The following is a 17,265-nucleotide window of genomic DNA, read 5'->3' as shown; positions in this document are numbered from 1 at the left end:
GTAGTTTTGATTTTAAACATAGAAAATATCATTAAAAGATGAAAAAGTGTTAACCAGCTTTTAAAAAATGTTGATTAATAGTCAAAGGCACCAAAGGTAGAGCTGTATCTTCAACACAAGCACTTAATGTAGTTTTATTCCTCATAGTTTCTGCTTGAATAGCCATTGTGGCCTATTACATTTTCATTACTGGATGAATTCCTGAGACTCTCTGTGTGCACCAATGCGATGGAGCCAACTTTCAAATCCGTATTCCTAACACTAAACTCAATGCTGCCTGATGCAGAATATGTTAGTCTAGTTGAAGAACAAAAGGCAATCAGAAGAGCACACTAATCTTTAACAGCACAAGGCACAATAAAAAGAATGAAACCAACTTAAGCTGTGTTAGTCATACACTTACACTTCAATAATGAATAGATGTTTTGCTGGGTCAGACCTAACAGCGATAGTATTGTACAGATACCACTGAGATTAGGTATCCAAATATTTCTTTCTGTCAACTGAAACACCATAACTTGTCAGCTTTTATTTTAGCAATTTGCTGTCATGTTTTCTCCTTCCAAGCCTGCAACTGTGATAATGGATAAGAGGGGGTTGTCTTGTTGGCTTTGACTTTTTTTTTTTTCTTTTCCCCTTTAAACTTCTCTTCTTTAACTGTAATACTGCAGGAAGCAGGTTTTTTTATGCTTGGCACTCTGTCAAAAAAGGTGAATGTCATTTTCCTGAGAAATGCCAAAACCCTATCAGCTGTAGCTGTTTACACAGCCAAGACATTTATTTTCAAGAGCCCTGAAGTATAAGGATGATCATCAGGTATGAGAAAATCCAATTGGAAAAATACCGATGTACAGAAATATTTTTTCCATGTTGTAACATGAATTTGAAAATTCTTTACCTAAGTATTGAGTTACACATGAGTATGCTGTGAGACAGCTGCCCGCAAGGCATAGTACAGCTGAAGGTGCAGAGGAGTGAACTCCCCAGAAGAGTCATAATTTACTGCTAACCACACCTACAGCACTTATAAAACGTCAGTACAGCACATCTTGGTGTGGGAGAGAAAAACACAGCCAAGCAATGTTTCCTTTAAGAGCTCTTCTTTTCCAGGATTTATGTCTGCTATACGTTTTCACCGAGTTTGAATGCTCTTTTCTTTTCAAATCAGGATTATCACGTGAACAACACTTACAAATCAGATGCTGTGTACAACTACTCCAGAGGAATTTTGTGGAAGGATTCCAAATCCTTCTTTCCTTACATATTTATATATATGTGAAAAAAAGTTATGGTGTTTGTGGCTAAGATAGACTCAGAACTGCTTGCATCTAGATGCCTTTTCTTGTCTGCAGGGAGACCCTGGGTGGATACCTGGCCCTCACTACTCCATTTGACTCTTTTTTCTTAGACATTAGTGCTGATACAGCTTTCAGGAGGGAATGTGGTCATGGTATGAGATCCCACTAATGTCAAAAGGGAACATCACATAAAGAAGACACATTGTGTCTTCTGAATCTGCAGACAAAAAGTTCTAGTAGATCTAGTTGTGGCATGGTCTGCTTTGTGGGAGGAATAACAAGAGTGCCAAGAGATCAGGTAGAAGAACAATGTCACTTCAGATAAACTTTTAAACAATCTCTAGAGGGTAGCAGTTTCTTATTACTAACCACCTGGCAGATGAAATGGTAAAAGGAATCAATGTTTTATGTTGTATTTCTCATGTATTTCTGTTCATTTCGTAAAACGAACACTTGGTCTTCAATGGATCCCTCCAAAGTATTGTCTGTGTGTCTGAGTGCTGGCCCTTTTAAAATAAAAGGCATAAAAACTGTGACAGCTGAAGAACATTTTTACTTACTGAGCAAGTTTGTTCCTCTGTCAGAATTAGTGTTGTGTTTTAAAGGTATTCAGTGAGGATCTGTATGAACATGTTCACAACAAGTAGAGTCACACCCTGCTGCATGGCGTTTACAGCATGAATCAGAGATGGAAAGACAGTTTGAAAGTTTGGCCTGGTTTTTTTCAGAGTGCAGATATCCCACAGTAGTTGAAAAAGTTATGTGCAAATTTTACTTGGGAGGGCATTTCCTTGTATCTGTAAGCTCATCAGGAGACATTGCCTCTGGGACGTTACTCTTCCAATTAGTAAATCCCAAGACAAACTTTGCAACATCATGAAGTGCCTATAAGCACTCTGTCAGGGGAAGAGTATCAACAGAAGACTGACCATCTACAGTAGAGGATGGAGAAATTATCTAAAAGGTGAAATATTAAACATTAAAAATGTCAAAGACAAAATCATTATAAATCACACAGGATCCTATTTTAAGTCACTCTAGAGCTAGTCTGTAAGCACTACACTTAGAGATCTGCTAGGATGCTTCCGATGAGAATTAAGCTTGTGTTACTGTTCAAATTTAGACATTTTGAGAAATAGGTTTAAAGCAGAATTCTTTTTTAATTCAATTCACTGCCTGACATTTATGTATTTATATTTATACACTGAGTTTTTCTATTTGTTGAACACCTGTTCATAAATGACTCTGCAGGTGGAAACCTGGGTTCAGTCCCTGACTGTCCTCATACTCTTGGTTTCAAGAGAAGGAAACCAAATATTGCTGGTAAACCTAGACAGGAGTGCTCTGCAAAGGGAAATAGATATATCAATAAATGCCTTTGCAGATGACAAATTCAAAACAGAGAGAGGTGATACGATTTGCCCAAGGAAGATAAAAGGCCAAGAAGAGCAGAAAGGGGAATGGTTCCTGGTCCTCTGGTTAGGGCCATTTGTCTGATTCAATTGTGTGTGTGGTTTGGAATGGTACCACAGAGGACAACTCCTTTAACTTGTACCCTGAGGACAAGTTATGACATTCAGTGAGGATGGACAAAACCCAGTAGCTCCTGTCAGTGATGCAGGCCGGGGCCTGGCTGCCTGAGGGGCAGCTCTGCTGAGGAGGCCTGGGCAGGCCTTGTGGGCAGCGAGGTGAGCCTGAGCCAGCAGGGACAGCCAGCAGCACCCAGGGCTGTGTTAACAACAGCATGGCCAGGGGGTCAGGGAAAGGTTTATTCCCCTTTGTTTAGCACACTCATTAGACCACATCTACAACATAGTAATTGTATGTAAATTGTATGTAAATAAAAGCACCTAGTATTGTCCCCCCCTGTCTCCCCCATGACCCCTGCCCCCCCCCCCCCAAAAAAAAAAACCAGAAAAAAACCCCACCAAAAAACCATCAATAAACTGGAGTGATTTTAGGAGAGGCCACCAAGATGCTCAGGGCTGGAGCACTTGCCCTGTGAGGAGAGGCTGAGGGAGCTGGGCTTGTTCAGCCTGGAGAAGAAATGGCTCCAGGGGATACTTATGGCAAGGTTATTGAGGAGACAGTGGTGTATCATAGGATGAGAGAAGCTGAAATGGGAGGTTTGGAGTGGGTATAAAGAGAAGTTTTTTCACCATTAAGGGTAGCATGGCAGCATGGCCAGTCGCCCAGAGTGAGGTTGTACAAGTCACCTTCCCTGGTGGTTTTCATACCCATCTGTGTAAAGCCCTGAGCAACCTGTTCTGACCTCACAGATGACCCACGTTTGAGCTGGAGGCATGACTACAGACCTCCTGAGATCCCTTCACACCTGGATTATCCCATGACCCTATGACACTGACTGTGACTATACCTGACGTGACAATTGTGTGCCAACAATAACACTAGAAGTCATCTTAATCATAGCATGCAATATCCATGTTTTATACAGTATTCTTGAGTGGGTTTTCACACTTTCAGACCAACCAAAGTGAAAACATGAGCTTAAAAATATGAATTAGTATGTGTAAATATTGTTCAAGACAATGAATTTCTTCCAATAGTTAGTATTAGAAAAATGCATCATTAACATTGACCTAATATTCCTAATAAACAATAACTTAAATCATTCCATTAGTGACATTTTAGGGGTACCCTCCTCATGTCACCGAGTACAGCTGCTGGGTCTCTGCTTTAGAAAAACAACATTCTTTTTTGAAGTCACAATAAAAAACAAGCTAGTTCAGTAACATCCAGTTACAAAATACAATAAGGATTGCTCCACATAATTGTGGGTGCAGTATTGGTAATATACATTTCTATATATGCTCAGCTATGTTGGGATTGTTTGTGAGGACACACCATTTCTAATAATTCTGTTGTCATAATCTTTTAATTGATGCTACACGTATAACACGTAAAAAAGGTATGGCAAAATCCTCATGGATAGTCTGAACTGGTGCTTCAAGAATAACACGGAAATTTTTTTGCCAGAAATGAGCTTCGTTCTCAAGCAATCCAAAGATGCTTCTAACTAACAGTAAGGTCCATTATCAGAATCCCTCCAGAAGTCTGTAGCTGGCAGAAGATGACTTGAATTCATGCATTTGTTAGTACTAATTTCATATTACTCAGACATCTAGTTCCAAAACCCCACCATTGCAGTCCTCTTCAAAGATACAGCCCATGATGCCATGCATAAGCAAGGGTGAGCTCTTCTGGCTCAAATCTGCTAAATGGTGATTCAGACACAGTTGATCCAGAAACCGTGTACTTCCAAGTTTTTTGTTATACAGTAAAACCTTTTGCCACAAACCGTGATGAAAAGAGTGGCTCACTACTAAATCTAGAATTAAGCAGGCATCTTCTCACATGTCTGCTCAGCATAACTGCTGACTTTCAACCTAATCAGATCACAGTGTAATGCTATGCAATTCTGGTAAGGACTGACAATAAACTGTTGGTTCCAAAGATTTATATGTAAGCTAAAACACAGCAGCTTACATGAAAAACTAAACAACTTCATGTGATTACTTCATTATCTTTCTTTTGGTGGGTGTTCCAGAAACCTGTTAATACTGATATAAAGAGGGGTTACTTGACAATAGTAGTGACTGAAACACAAGGCTGCTTTTAAGCTAGGGCTTCTGTCTTCTCACTTGTTGCTCCTGTGTATTTCTTCTATCAGGCCATTGCATACTCTGCTGCTTAAAACTTTCTCTCTTCTCCTGAGCTGACACTACTGCTAACATCTGTCTGCTTTTGCTACTGTCCAGTCAGCTAAATCAAGAAAATCAGTGGTGAATATGTAATTTTGGCTAAGGATAGCTTTAAAACTAACCTGGTTCCAAAACCCTTTGATTAGGTATAGGGTATTGCAAACTTGGGGAACATAAAAATGAAAAGGCTGAGTCTTAGAACTGTTATTATTTCAAGTGGTTCACCTCAGAATCAAACCAACTTTTGCACAACAATCCATTCTTTTTTTTTCACGTTCCCTTCCCAAAAATTTCAATGTCACTTCAAACCCTGGAAATAAATTTGCAAATTAGTACGTTTGCTCCTTTTCCACTTGCAAGAAGACATCAACTTGACATTTGTCTATTTTTCACTCCTTTCCTTATGTGTAAACTAGCATAATGACAAATTCCTCTAAATGTGAACAAAGCTTTACAATCAAGGGGATTCTCAGAATCTCAAAGCAAGGACATGGCACATTCTCTGTAGTATCTAAAAGCAAATATAGCCCCTCCGCACCACCCCACCACCCCCCGTCACCCTGTGCTGGGACTTCCTGAAGTTGTTGAGGAAGCACTGGAAGAAACGCAGTCCATGGTCTCTTATATGCCAGAAGATGCAGATAAACAACCAGCAGCCACAGTTCACAGAGGAACTCTATGATAACGAGCCTCCATACTGCCCTCATAGTGATGACTGGCAGAGTGTCATAGCATGTATCTTCTCTGCAGATAAATTTACTTCATGGTCCTGGATCCAGAGGGCAAGATGTTGCATCTGAAAGCTAAAACACCATGGGTTTTTGTCTGCTTCCCACCCCTACCACTGCCAAGCACAGGATGCTCTAATGCAGAGATTTCTCCTGAGCAGTAAAAAAGAAAAATAGCAAAGGATCTTTGAATAAAACTGTGTGACACATAAGCATATTTTTATGTTCTACTCCAAGAAAGACCTGCTTCACATCTGACAGCTTTACTGGTTCTGGCTGTCAAAGTATATGTGCTTGCTTTAAGTTGATGTCCTCAGTATTGTTTCTATTCCTTGTCACCCCTCTGTCTGTGACTCCTTCAAACTTAAAGCACTGTGTTTATCCAGGGAGTGATGGGGGTGTTGATATAAAGACATCTGTGATAATCAAACCCCTTCTGTGCTTCTCTATTGTGTGACAACCTAACATTCTATCTCTGCCTGCCTTCCTACCAGCACTACCTGGATGCAACACTGTTGATGGGAACTCCGGAATGTGTCACGAGTCCTGGTAGCCTAATCACACACATTGAACTTTGCATTTGGCAATAAAACCAGCTGCAACTGTGTTGCTTAATGTTTGCTTCCTGGTAACCAGATATTCTACAATTAGAGATAAAACAGATCCTATGTAAGTGTTGGTTAATTAATGAGGGATTGGGGTTTTAGATATCTATAATCCAACCCACCAAAATACAATAGTATTAAATGGCCAAATCCATGCCTAAACTGTGTGGCCGTCTCTTTACACATGCTTTTTTAAGCACCCAACACAGCTTGCCATGTATCAGAATACACATGGAGGGGAACAGTGAAATTTTAACCTGTGGAAGACAAGCCCTCTATAGTAGGGAATACATTTGTAGGTACCGAAACCCTATAAGTGAGAACAGCAAGCAAGTTTCATTTTCACTGTTCTTGGAGAGATTTCTATGCCAGCTGAAGATCAGAGGAAGCATTGATAACTTACAGCTTTTTATTTGTGTTCACTGAAGTAATCTTGGAAGGGCTGGCAAGGTAGACATGGACATAAGGTTCTGTGCAGAGGGATTCTCAGAAGCCATAACAAACCACTGTAAGCCATTATTTCAATCAGCATACACAAAGTTTTAAGGTCTTACGTTTTTGAATTACTGGACCCAGATTTTGAGCTTGGATGCATTGGGATATAAAGTATTTGTGCCTTTTCACACAATTTTTTGGAGAGTTGACTGTTACGGTGTTTTTTTAATTAAATATTAATAATATCTATACGCATATTTCATTAGAGGTCTCCATCAAAGCCATGAGGTATGTATGTATCAAAGGAAACTCTCCTTCCTGGTGTCATACATGTAACACTACCTTCACTAGAGACAGTGCTGGAATGGGAAATCCCCTTGGGAAATGAGTCTGGAGAGATAAAACAAAGGTGAATGATGAAACAGGGACAAAGGAAATAAAAAAGAACTTCCCCTTTGCTATTTAGATACCTGCTGTGACTTTGTTCAAAGCAGCAGTCTACCAGTGGTTCCTTGGATTTCTAAAAAGTAGTATTTTTTTCACAAGAGAAACATAAATACCCCACAGTGAAGCACACTGGCATGGGAACTTTTTCTACAGGCCCTTGAAGCATCAGCAACACTTCTCTTTGTGTAAACAGTCAGCTATGCTGCAGATGACATGTAAAATCTTTACATGCAAATAGCTGAAGCCTGCAAAAATAGACACACGTTCATGTGAATAATCCTGTTAGCATCAGCTGAGCTTCCTGCGGACTGGAAGTGTCCGAGAATGACGCCTGGAACAGTGAAACCTAGTAATCGTGTTTGCAACAGAAGTGACAATGGTAATGTTATGCCCACCTGAAGTTCACATCCTCTTGAAAAATGAGATTCCTTAGCGAGAAACAGTTCAGAGAAATGGCAGGGGACTTATTTTTACTGAGAAAGAACAAGTTATAGATAAAGAATAAAGGACATAAGAGCCTGAAAATACTCAGAAGTTATAAACAGAGAACATATTTATCAGTATGGTGTTAGATCTCCCAAGAGACCAGGTCTCCTAGGTCTTGCTTCCTGTTTCCCTGCTGACATGCTGGCAGCACTGTGGGCAAAGGGAAGCCAAGGAACTGTGTCCTTACACAGTTACTGTGTGGAAATGTCTCTCTGCCCTCCTCCATACACTGCTGTGCTCCAGTTTTATTCTGCATGAGCCACTTGGGAGATGTAGGCCAGGTGCATTTAAGGAAGATGGCATCAGTCTCACTGTCCACAGATGAACTGCATTTGCATCCAAAAGTAAAATGGAGAAACATACTCAACCTTTCCTAGAAAAATGGGGGGGGGGGGGGGGGGAAATGGTGGAAAAGGAAATTTAGACATTCTGCCAGAAGAATCCAGCCAAAAGTAAATATTGAAAAATATTATGGAGGAGCAGAAAAAATTACATTGCTTGGCATGTTTAAAAGCAGCCATGCTGGTTTAATTGATAAAACCACTTGTAAGGAGCAGTCCTACACTGCTGGAAGGTGACAAGATGACCTAGTAATTTCTTTCCATTTGCACATTCTTTGGCACTAATCTGTGCTACTTTACACCAATTTTAGACATCAGCAAAATCTGTTGCTCATTCTGAGACCACAAGTGAGAGCAGGACTGAACAACCTGACCCTCTGATAATCCATTTGCTAATACGGAGTTATGTGTGTGATTGCTCAATTGCTTGTTTTCTGGACAGGAGGTGTTTCTTTTTAAAAGCTACAATAGTCGCTAGAGTCGGTACCTTGTATCATTACATAAAACCCAGGTATTTGCCCCCCCAAAATAAAAGGTTAATGCTGTTGGTGAATATCTAGGAAACTCAGCCGCACATGTGTTTCCATACCCTGTATGAACCAGGTCTGTATGGGACTTCAAGAATCAGGTAAAAATGTGGCAAAGGGAAAGTAATAACTTTGACTGTTCTTGTATTCCACTGTCTTTAGGTGACTTCTAATCCCCAAGGATACTGTGCAGGGGACAGGTGTAATCTGCCCTAATACAGCTCAGTCTGCTACAAATGGTTGTTTGAAGGGACAGTGTAGGAGTGTATGAATCAGACAATGTCAGATGAATGGCCAGCGGGAGCCAGAGCTAGCGGACCATTCTTCAGCTCTTATTTTTAGCAGTAGACTGTTCTTTCAACAGCAGCTGATGGCTGGTGGCAAATAAATGTTTGTGTCATGCAAATTCTTCCTGATTGTTTTTCTTTTTCTGAAATAGAGATAATTTCATGTTCTTCCTACGTATGCTATGAAAACACCAGTATTTACATTAAATTGCCTTAAATGAATGTAATAATATTGTATATATAGCATAAATGAAAGATGAGTTCTCATTAAAGTATTAGAGCCTGCCCAAAGCTTTGTGGCATCCTGTTATAACACATGGCAAGCTGCAACATTTTTTCCTCATGCTTGGTTTCTTCTGCATTTGCATTCCTACCTCAAACACACCAATTGCCTAGGGCTTTCCTCAGATGACGAGGACGATGAGGACTCTTCAGCCATTTTAAGGATTTCTGAGGTCTCTGGAGACTTCCTACTTGAGGCCAGAAGTGAGAAAGAAGATATGAATTCCACATTCAGACCTGGGGACTGAGAAGTGACTAATCTATGGTGCAATTTCTTCCTGTGTGGGTTAAGAGAGGTAGGGTAGAATATGCAAAACCAGCATGTGGCTACTGACTGAAAAGGACCTTTTGTAGTCTGAAAGCATATATAGGTTCAGTGCCACTGCAGTCTTTCCCAGAATAGGACACATCATCTGTAGAAGAGATCATATATTAGAAGGAAGGAGAGTTTGGTTTTGTTTTCACACTGGCACAGGAGATAAGGAAGCTTTACCAGATGAGTCTGATCCCAGAGATACCAGGGGTGTCTGCCCAGGAAAGAAATTTCAAGGTCAGGTTGAGCTGACAGCAATTATATTCACAACTATGTCACCTGCCTGTATAGTAACATGATTTTCGTAACATTATTCCTTTCCTTTGTTTCTGTTCACCACAACTAAGGAGAAATAAAAGAAAGTATGTTAAAAAAAAATAGGCCAAAATTGTAAAAATATTTTTGTTGAAAATTTGTTTCAGGAATTTACTTCTGCTGAAAGGTTAAAGCTCAAAGTTGGAAGGGACGGAGAGGTAAGAAAAAGTCAGATTTCAGCTGCTGAGATCTTAAAATACTTTCATGTTTTGAGTAAAACATTGAAATAGTGACATTTGGGCAGATAATATTGCTTTTTTAAAAACAAACAAACAAACATTCAAAATTCAAGAGAAGTCCTTCAAGTAGGTCTACAGACTGTCAGGTTTTTATTTTATTTTCTTGAAGAAGAGAGAGTTATTGATCGCAACTTGCAATATCTTCATGTATAAATCTTTTTCTATGTTCTGCCATATAACTAAAATTTCTCATCTATTTTTAAGCTGAGATGGATATAAAGCATCTAAATTAAGACAGTAAGGCATACATGTTCAGAAAAATGATCCTAGCTTTCAGAACCAGTCAGAAAATTAGTTGAAGTAATTTCTGCCTAATACTCAACTTGATAGGCATAACTTATCTGAAATGTTGCTAAAATATGCCAATTGTTTTACTTGTCAATTACTTGAGCATATTAAAAAAGGATAAAAAAGTCAAAGTAACTCTGTATGTTAATTTATTATTACATTCTGAAGATTATTATAGCCCAGAGGCTGCCAAATCCACACGAACAGAAGATTATAGTTTTCCAACCATTTGTTTTGTGTCACTCTTGCCATACAGAAGTCTGGATAAACTGTCTCTGATTAGCCCCCATAGGTGAGACTGATACACTGTGCTCATGATGGGCACGCCCATTTTTTTCTCTGTGAACAATGCCATTAAGAGATTAATTCAGGAAGAAGCAAGCTTAAAATTATTTTGAATAGAAATACAGTATTTTTGCCAGATATTAAAAAGAGCTGTCTCGCTCACCAGCTAACATCTGAGTAGCTTCTTTAGTAACAATTAGTTTTAAAAAGAATTACCTGAGTTCAGGATATATGTTATGAAACAGAACAGACTAATATCAGATTAAAACACAAAAAATTGTGCAAGACCAATTTACACTTTATTGTAGTTTTTCCAATGTATTTGTTGCAGATTGTGTACAGTACTGCACTGCAAGGTGTTCTCCTTGTCCCAAAGAACCCACAGACATAACATAGCACAAAACATAGGATTAAAGGCTAAAATAAATAAAGAGTGTGAGATTCTTAATGTGGATTATAAAGAAGCGAGTTAGCTTGGAGATACATGTTTGGGAGACGACTGCAGAGTGAGAGAGGAGAGGGTCTGATAGATGAAAGCAGAAGTGGTGTTCTGTCAGGATAGAAGGAAGGAAGCAAAGCAGATAAAAGCAGCAAGAAAATTAAAGGATTGGGAAGAATAAAAAGAACAAGAGAAGGAAGATAAAAGCAGGGGTGAGGTGTTGAGATATGCAAAAGTCTACACAGACACTTATAAAAATAAAAACACACCCTGGTGTTTAGAAAACCTACCCACACCTTCTTTTCACCCGCAGATCATTCTTACACTACCTGATAGTCCCATAGATATGCACTCCATTTCACAAATAAAGGCATATAAAATACACATCTAATTAATTTCCAGTCTAAATCAGATACAGCCCTCATTTGAGCAGTGATTTATATAAACATTGATCTTATTACCATGAGAAATCACATTGATTATTAGTAGGGCTATACACCATCCTGAAGCTTGATATACAAATAGCTACCGGTTGAGACCTCTACGTCTAATGCTTCCCACTTTATTTCTAGTCTAGTGCTATGCCTATTACTAAGAAACTAGTTACCACTAAAGAACGTAAAAGCACACTGATGGTACCCAGTGTGACATAGCACATGAAGTGTCATCATGTGAGATCTTTGGGTGGTGAAAGAAGTACAGTGATCGAGTCAGGGAGCAGTGTTTGGCAGGCACTGCTTTCATGTACACTCAAGGCTGCAGATATTAATGTTTGGGTAAGGGTTTTCTTTTTGTTTCATTTGGTTTGGTGGTCAAACCCATCTTGCTCTGAGGGCCAACTAGTGGCAGGATACCAATGGGAAAGAAATTGTAACATTGGGCTTTGAGATCGTATTTGGGATGGTTTCAGAGCTTGAGTGTAGGGAAAGTCAACCACTAGAAGATGCCTTCAGCAAGAACACATCATACTGGCTGTGTGGATGTGCACTAAAATCTGAGAAGGGATTTGAAAGCTTAAATAACTGAGTGTGGTGAATGTTAACACAGGCACACATTCATGTGGGCATAGACAGTGTTCTAAGCAGAGAGACAAACATACATGTAGATGTAATAGATGAAAGGGGGAGTGATGGCAATAACTATGTATCTACACCTTTTAATCCTAGGAACATTTCACCAAATGCTTATCGCTCTGAGACCTCCATTTTTACTGTTAGTGCATGTATTGTTTGCAGCAGGATGATCTTGCACTGGAAATGTTTACCCTGATCTATTGTATCCATGCAGTCTATTACAGAATATGATTGCATGAAGAGGTAATATTCCTCCCCAAAGACTCCTGTCTCATTTAGAATACATATTTTCTAGCTCCTAGAATAAGGAAAATAAAGTCTAAATAGAGATGGTCAGCTTTTGAGCCCACTCATATTTCATGGGTCAGATCAATACATACCATGTTTAATTAATCTAATAAATCCTGTTACACTTGACCTAGTTTGCACTTCTCTCCTAGCGATACAAATACAGCAACATCCTCAATGTCACTGGCCTGCTGACTCACTACCAAAAAAGATTGTCCTGCTGGGCGAGTCTAACACTTGGACCACCAGTGGGTCAGCTCTGTAGCAGATAAGGAACTGAATGCTTACTGTGAAGTGCAGTGGGGAGAACACAGGGGTGTTCTCTTCTGCTTTCAGTATGGCAACTCCTTCCTGTTGGCTGGAGCTGTGAATATTTGCTGAATATTTGCTGAAGCCTTTGCCACAGCCTGGTTAGGATGGCTGGCTGCACTGCTTGCCTGTGCTGTGGAGAAGGGGGAAAGGAGAAAAAAAGCAGTGCTGGGAAAGGTTTACATCGGGAACGCCTTGCAGTAAAGTGCTCCTGAGGACTGTGGTCCTCTTCTGCACAGATCAGATGAGGGTAGATGGTTAGTCCTTTCCACCCTTACTGACCCTTGGCTCCTTTCGAGACTTTTTGCCACAGAAATGGCTTAAAATGTCTTTAGTCTGGTGTGTGTCTTTCAGGCACTGAAAACTAAAAAGCACATTAAAGCTGTATACTGTTGCTATGTTTTCCCAAGCTTTAGGGCTTTCCTAGCAATTATATGGAGGTGCTTATCACATTGATTACAGGCACTGTCAAGTTTGCCACTTCCCTTCGTTATGCATGTCGACTCTGTTACCCCACCACCAGTGGTAAAGGAGATAACATCACATACTTGTTCTCTCTTCTATCACCACATTCCAGAGTTTTACAAGTACTGTGGCATGCTTAGAAGTGATAGTGGGTAAATTCTGTTTAACAGGCCCAGGTAAGAACTGCAGTGGTAGACATTAGGAGGGATAACTGCAGGAGCAAAAGGGCTTGTATTTTAATCTGCGTCAGATATTGGCTCCCATAGACAGTCGCACTGCTTGTTTGGAAGTTTTAAGTATGTCCAGAATATCTACTTGGAGACCAAGAAGAAACAAGTGGCAGATATAAGATTATCTCCAAGAAAGTAAGAGACGCCTGTTCCTGAAAGAGCAAAATTGGTCTAATGATTGACCAGGGTGAAGAGCTTGGTACTGGAAGGTAGGAAGGGAGCGCTTCTATATAACATCTCTAAAAATTTCCTTATTATAAGTTCAAAAGTGAGTCTTCACAATTTAAGATTCAGGCAGCTGCTTCTGTTTGAGGAAATAATTTCTTGAAGGCTTTGTGGTATCTTTTTAGTGGTAGTGGTTACACCACTGAAAATGACAAATACATCTCAAAACCATTGGCACCGCAGCCTGCACTGTCATCCTGCATGTCCAACAGGTTTCATGTAAATGCTTCAGGAGGGAAGTTTATAGGTTTCTCTAAGTAGTGTTTTGTCTGTTTATTACCTGTAGTTTCTCTGTGCTCTGTCAGAAGATTTGGCTAATATTGCATCATCTTGCTCAAGTAGTATCATGTTGCTGGGTTAGTATTTGGAAGAGCATGTGGATTAAAAGCTGCAGAAAAGTCTAAGAAACAGAATTACATTGTCCATAGTAACACAGTGTTCACTTTTGCATGGCAGGGGAGAAATTGTGTATACAGAGGATTTAAAATAAAAGAGAAGTTGACAGATAACACATGTTCTCTTGGTATATGCAATTTCTATTTCATTCAGGCTCTATTTTAACAACATATGAGAATCTTATTATCCCCTCTTTCAAACCCACAGCAATTGTTGTAAATATAGATATTTGACAATTTACTGTTTGGAAAAGTATTAAAATAGATTACATTACATCTAAGTTCCCAGATGATAATTTCAACTTAGTAATTTTCAATTTAAATCTATTATCAGTGTATTTGAACGTTTTAAGACAACAGAATTCTCTGTTTCTGGAGGCACTGAGGTCTTCAAAGCATCAATGAAGGCATTTTAAATCTTTATTACTGTCTATATTTTACTATACAGCTGCTTTAAAATGCTCTAATGTGTCTGGTTTAAGTTGAATTTCTTTTCCTGAGCACAAGAACTTATACAATGTCTTATTAAAAATTTAAAGTCCTGGAAGCTTGCTAAAAACTATGAAATTCTTAGTGTTTAGTTGGTTGATGGAAATTTTTAACTAAAATTATCTGCTCACCAAAAGGTAATGCGTAAAGCTTATCTGAATTTCTTCATTTTGCAATGTTAAAGGCCCACAACCCAATACATTTCCTTTCTTTCTAACAATTTCTTATTGCAATTAGTGACTGACTTTACCACCACCAATCTCCATTTTGTACCAGTTCCTGAGAGAGTCTTTAATCTTTGTTATCCACATGCCAAATAGATGAAAACACATTTTTTCTCTCTAGGAATACTTCTTTATTTTTTGCGGTGTTACTCGAGGTAAAGGTCCTGTTGTTTATATTTGAATTTTTACCCCATTGTCTACCTTATGTTAGTGGCTGCAGGAGAGATTTTCAGGTTAGTGATATATTTACACTGCTGGTTTTGCTGTGACTGCAGATGGTGCTGACATACCTGAGCGAGGCTGCAAAATCCACTAGGGAAGCTGAATAAATACTTTAGAAGTCAACCAACAAACCTCATGCTGCTGCAGTACATTGTACCACCTGAGTCCCGATACTCATCTAATCCATTTAAAACTAGCTGAGATACGTCTTTTGAGCCTGCAGCCAGCCTCCAGAGAGTGCAGTTTAGGTCTACCTTTAGAAGAAATAAAAATGATTCAGGAACATGCCCATGAGCTTGGTGAAGTAACCAGTGATGTTCTCAGTCCAACAGCAACAGGCACTCCTGAGACTGCAGCCTCATAAACAGCAGTTAAGCTTCACGGAAAAATAAGAAGCGGAGGAAGCATAAGGCCATTTCATAGGTACTAGACTGAAATTTGAAAAAGCAAATCCCTACTTAATGGGAAAAAAACCCAAAGCAAAGCAATACATTATATTACGATTCCCTGACTGCAGTGGGATTGATCTGATATTGATGCTCAGACTAATAGTTATCACTAGACCTCAGCCAGTATTCCAAGTCAATTACTACCTTGGTTTGATCAGTGAATTAAATTACACAATCCTGAATAAACATATTTACATTGTCAGTCTTTTGCCATCATGGTTTATGGAAACCTTATTACATGTAACCCTCTGTCTCTGTGACTTCGATGAACACAGAACCTCCTCCTTGACCTTAAATATTAAAAATTATGGGTTTGTGGTCAATCGCATTCTTTGCCTAAAAAATATTTAGTAGAGATTTTTTTTCTAGCTTATTTCATACTACTGAAAGTGCAAATCTTAGAAAGCATGAATACTTATTTCAGAGCTCAAGGAAAATAGTAGCTAGTTGTTTTCTGATTTCAGAGAAAAGTTATGCCAATAGTTGCTTGTGCCAACCTTATATAATTCTATCAAACAGCAGCTTGAACTGGGAGACACCCTGTCTGCCAGAAGTATTCTTTCCCTGTCCTTTACTTCACACAAATTTCACTTGCAGAATGAACTTATTTCTAAATGGATAAGCAACAACCAAACACAATTTCAGCCTAATACAAGCACTGAAAGCCATGTAGGTTACTGCCAGTCTAAAACTGAAACACAGTGTCTTTTAGTCTCACATTGTCATTGGCTAGGTCACCTACTGGCATCTGTAGATATATGAAATCTCACTCATCTATTGTATCTAAAACAGTATGACTTCTCAGATCGTATCGAAGTGTCAGCAAACTGCACTTTTTATCACTTTTATCAGCACTTGTAAAAATGGTTCTAAACTCCCCAAAACATTTAACAGCCTTTGTACAATTTGCCCTTGAAATCCTTTACGCTTTGGTAAATCCTTTACGCTTTGGTTAATATCCTTGAGCTCAGACATGCTGCTACTTTGAAGATGTTTCTTCCAGTTTAAATTAAGCTTGTTTCTTATGTCTGCAATATTGGGCAAAAGGAAAATTTAAGCCTACTCAGTATTTACACAAGACAGCACAACCCAGGGAACAAGTGAGGCTGTGATTTCACCATCCTTAATACCACCCATGCATTACCACATCCCTGAACAAGACAGACTTGTCCTGGGTCACACAGGGGTACACAATCACACTGCAGAGGATAAACGGGCAAGCAGCCACAAGACACGATGCACTGATTTAGTCAGATTAATGTTTTTAATTTTGGCTTGATGCCAGTTGCAGGAAGGCAGATGATAACATACGGTGAATATCTACATTAAATTCCATACAGCATTTGATTGAATTCTAGGGCCTGTTCATTACTATGTCATCATAGTCAATTAGAACAAAGTTTCACAAATCTCTGCTCTTAAGAACAGCCCTTATTCATGTTGACTTCATTTGAAATCAACAAGAATGTTCATCTTGTTTGGGCAGGTAATATTGTCTTTATTTCCTTGTGACCTTGTAAGAATTGAGAAAACAAAAAGGTCACAGCAATCAATTGATCTCCAAATATTATATTTTCAAAGTAACAACTAATCAGCAATTCAACACTTCAAAATCATCACAAACAGATCTTTGAATAAATATGCAGTTAGAGGCAAAATAAGCTTTCTGCCACCACATTAAGAATGCAATGGAATTGTACATCTATAGATCTATCTGCACAGGCTTATTTTAATTACGTAAACTTGTGACACAGTATATTATATCTCAGAGAACAGACTCAGCTGCAGGAATTTAAAGTAGCTGACATAGAGAGGGAATCATTCACATGGAAATAAAATCCTTGTCATTTTACTAAAGC

General features: G+C 39.0%; 1 protein-coding gene across 1 annotated transcript in view; it reads left to right on the top strand.

The window, feature by feature from the left end:
- The window catches only part of FAM83B (family with sequence similarity 83 member B), a 97,520-nt gene that overhangs the window by 8,971 nt on the left and 71,284 nt on the right, over positions 1 to 17,265 (top strand). Inside the window, exon 2 of the mRNA XM_027809146.2 lies at positions 8,752 to 9,944. The gene's annotated coding sequence lies outside the window, so the exon portion shown is untranslated. The remainder of the gene's footprint in view (positions 1 to 8,751; positions 9,945 to 17,265) is intronic.

Source organism: Falco cherrug, chromosome 6, assembly GCF_023634085.1.
Source record: "Falco cherrug isolate bFalChe1 chromosome 6, bFalChe1.pri, whole genome shotgun sequence".
NCBI lineage: Eukaryota > Metazoa > Chordata > Aves > Falconiformes > Falconidae > Falco > Falco cherrug.
This window is presented reverse-complemented; position numbering and strand designations above follow the sequence as displayed.